Raw genomic sequence first — 5000 nt, 5'->3', positions numbered from 1 at the left:
GCACATACATAATAGAATAATGCATATGAATATTATTTATGCTTGCAACAGTGAGGGTTCGAGTCCCCATCGGTGTGGTTATTTATTCATCATATCAATGCGGTAGTGCATTATTCCATCATTCATATATTATATATACATATTTGCATAGATATGCATATGTGTATATATGATATATATAGAGAGATAGATAGATAGATAGATCATCGATCAATCTTTCCAAGCGTGTATATGCACATTTGCATATAAATATATATATATATATATATATATATATATATATATATATATATATATATATATATATATATATATATATATATATATATAAACACATATATGCATGTATGATGTATGTGCGTATATAAATGTTTAACTAATCAGTATACAGAGATTACGTAACTAAGTACATAGTTTTTCTCAATTTTTCATACTCCGACTGATAGCTGTTGTCTTTGCTTTTGTGGTTTATCAAAGCTTGATTTCACTTGATGCTTTTGCAAGATATGTCTACTTACAGTATATTCTCCCAAATTTTAACCTGCTTTTTGACTACAGAGTTGAAGAGTATACCTTAAAAACCTACCAGTAAGAGGAAGAATACATGAAATAAGGTTAAATAGTCTTTATTGGTATCTTTAGTAAATGATTATGATTGGCGTAACTGAACTCGCTGTTATGGGATTGACTTCTGCTATCCAAGTGAGACGTTTCCAGATAAAGAATGTAGAAGCACACCGCCAACTGCCCTAAGGTCTTCATTCTAAAGTCATCTTGATTAACCATTTACTCACAAAATAGTAATTGAAAATACCCCACTGATTCACTACACATTTAAAACACCGGAGACTAATAGACACTTAACTGAAAAATCATTATTGCTATCATGTATATGTATATATATATATATATATATATATATATATATATATATATATATATATATATATATATATATATATAGAAAACACATGGATATTGATTCTATATATTACGTTACCTTTCGGTTACCTACGATAATTGCGTGCAATGTGAAAAGATGATAACAAAAGTATAATAATCAAGAAGCAGCAGGAAAAGCAGCATCTTAAAGTACAAGCGTCTGTGTACAGAACATGATACGGCAACTGATTAATCGGGAAAGTACGGTCCCTACTCGTCCTCTTCCTTTTACCAGATACACTTAAGGTCTTTGGCCTTTTCAAATTCTTGCTTGCTTTGCTCCTTATCGTAAGCGTGAGATTAAATTTTTAAGATTCTTATTACATATTTACTTTGAAGAAAGCGATGTCTTGTATGCATGCCAACATTTTGGACCATGTGAAGTAAGTACACACACACGCACACACAGAATAGAAATGTTATTATAGCTGCGCGCACCATCCCGCAGCGTGGATTAGCCCAAGCGTGGACCTAAAACAGTCAAACTATACCGTACAAGGTTGTGCCATCATTGAAAACCCAATTTAATAGCGTAGAACCTACGTATAGAAAATATATCATCCATCACTGATGTTCCATAATGCAAAACAATACAACAACGAATCGCGTATTTTTTGGACAAATTAGGACAGGTTAATGATTTTTAAAAATAACTTTCTAGTTTCCACTCTGGCACACACATACTCAAATGGGAGTGTATCGATCAATCATTATAAGCGTGTATAAATATGTACACGAGTATACATAGCAGTTACAGTTGTACGTGTGTGTGTGGGTGTATTCGCGCGCGCCCGTGTGTATGTGTGCGAATACCTACACAACTGCATCTGTAGATGCTCTAATTGTGTGCGAAGATATTTGACATCGCGACGCAATTGGTTTTGTCAGTCATTTATTACACCAATAAAGTCAGACAGAATAACAAATATAAATCACATTGCATCCCTTTGGGGACAATAGATTTTAATATTAATCACTGTTGGTATAACTAATTTGTGAAATCGGGGGAAATGCAAGGTGGAAATGCATCGAACATTTTGGGAAAGTGTTAAATGAACCGTGAATTCAATCAGAGTAAGTTAGCCCAACACCCAGATTCCGAGTCCTGACGGAGGACCAAAGCAGTAAAAATATAAACGGATTAGGATTATAAACATAATTAAGAGCAATAAATCGGCATAACATGTGACATCAGTAAGTTGTTAGGCTCGAATGTTCACAACAACAAGAGTGAACCATCAGGGTGTTCAGTGACGATGATATTTCCTGAACTTTGCCCATTGTAATGTCATTATTAAGAGAATGGCTTACATCCTTTTGTATAATAAAACGCTTACTGTACTTCCCGCGGCTCCGCATCTGGCCGAAACGATGATGTTGACAATTAAAATGAAGTTAGGAGGTCCTCTTCCTCTGCGCTCGTGTGGCCGGTACAAATTTTGACTCCCGTTTCTCACTCTGGAATGATGACACCAACTTTGCCAGTGGAACGAGAAGGAAATTGAGCGAATCCAGAATGGACAGAAATTGGAATGGATTGTGTAGTACGGAGAAAAGTTCAGGGAGCGTTTCCCAACCTGATGTCAGAGGACGCCGCGATCCCGTGAATAGTGCTGGGCAACAGAGGTTCCTGTGGAGGTGGTAGGCTCTATTGCTCATTCGGACAGATCGGCGATCTCCTTTTTAAAGCAGAATAGAGGAGTCGGATATTTGCTTCAATGCAAAAACAAACTTTAATTAAGAAAGTTTATCGAATAATACCAACATTTACATTTAAATATGAATTAATTGTAATGATACTGCATATATGAATTGCAATGATGATATAATTGGTAATATTGTTCGTATAGAATACATACTATGAATATTATTAATACCTTTTAGAACTGTCGTTATCATCCTTATCCATTATACTGGAAAAAGCAACAATAAGACTAGTACAGGAACTCCTGCCAAGGAAAGTGGATATTTTCCATTTTTTTATAAATGCTGTGATGACATTGCTTTTACCATTGCTAATGATATGGAAATATGATATTTTTTTCCTCATATAAATAACAATACTATTTGTAATCATACCAGTATTATTGAAAATGGTAATAATATAACACTAATCATTATGAAAAAGATGATGACAGATGCAGAAACTAGTCCCCGATTTTGATGACAGCGGTAATGCATATTGATTATATAAGAAAAAAGAAAATAATGATGCAACTATAAATGACAAAGATAAAACGCTAGTATATCAAGTAAAAGTAACAGTGGCCGTATGAGTAATATTTGTAGCTTTCATTGTGGTAGTTGTAACTGATAATACTTGTGATAATATTCGCAATAATAACAATAATAATGATAATAACAACAACAGCAAAAATACAATATTAATGGTAATAGCGGTAATAATGATAATAATAATATCAATAATGATAATTATGATGATAATGATAGTAATTATGAAAAATATGAGGATGATAAAAGTACAAACACTATGTTGATATTGATAGTAATTATAATAGTAATAATAATAATAATAATAATAATAATAATAATAATAATAATAATAATAATAATAATGATAATGATGATAATAATAATAATGATAATGATAATGATAATGATAATGATAATGGTAATGATAATAATTATAATATAATAATAATATAATAACAATGATAATGACAATAATAACAATAGTAGTAATGGTAATAATAATGATAATAATAACAATAATAATTGCAGTACTGATTTGAAAGATGAAATAGTAATAATGATAATAACAATAATAATAATAAAAATAATAATGATTATAATAGTCATAAAAATAATAATGATGATAATAATTACAGCAACAACAATAATAATAATAGTAAAAACTTACAATGCAATTTACAATGATAATAAAAAAATAATGATAAAAAGAAACAATAATGATAATAGTAATGGTAATAATGATGGTAATTAATGTAATAATAACAAGGAAAATAATGATAATAAATATGATTATCATTATTATTACTATATCAATAATAATAAGAGTAATGACAATGATGATAATAATGATAATAATAATAAACATAGTAATGATAATAGTAATTATAGCAATAACATGATAATTATAATAATGGTAAAAATAATACGTATCATAACAATGGCGATGATAATGATAACAATAATAGTAAAAGATATAGTAATAACAGTACTTCTACTAATCCTAATGGTAATAAGTGTAATAATAATGATGATGATGATGATGATGATGATGATGATGATGATGATGATGTGATGATGATGATGATGATGATGATGATGATGATGATGATGATGATGATGATGATGATGATGATGATGATGATGATGATGATGATGATGATAATAATAATATAATAGTAACAACAATAATGATAATATTAATTATAATAAAGATAATGATAATAATAACAATAATAATAATAAATATAATAATGATAATAATAATAATAATAATAATAATAATGATAAATATAATAATAACAATAATAATAAATATGATAATGAAAATAATTATAATGATGTTAAAGAATATTAACAACAATGGTAATAGTGATAATAATGATAATAATAATAACAATAATGATAATAATAATAATATGATAATAAAGGTAATGAAAAAATCACTGTAATAATAATAATAATAATAATAATAATAATAATAATAATGATAATAATAATAATATTAGGATGATGATGATGAAAATAATAAAGGTAATGAAAAAAATGAATGTAATAATAATAATAATAATAATAGGATGATAATGATGATAATAATAAAGGTAATGAAAAAAAATCAATGTAATGATAATAATAATAATGATAATGATAATGATAATGATAATGATAATAATAATGAAAAAATATAATAACAGCTGTGATGAAAATGATAACAGTAATAACAATTATAATAAAAAAATCAAGTATTTGTATTTCTTGTATTTTCATTATTGTTAATATTGTTGTTGTTGTCGCTGTTGTTGTTATTATTATCGTCATAATATATAGCAATTATAATATTGATAATG

Source organism: Penaeus vannamei, chromosome 12 (genome assembly GCF_042767895.1).
Source record: "Penaeus vannamei isolate JL-2024 chromosome 12, ASM4276789v1, whole genome shotgun sequence".
NCBI lineage: Eukaryota > Metazoa > Arthropoda > Malacostraca > Decapoda > Penaeidae > Penaeus > Penaeus vannamei.
Note: the sequence above shows the minus strand (reverse complement) of the source record.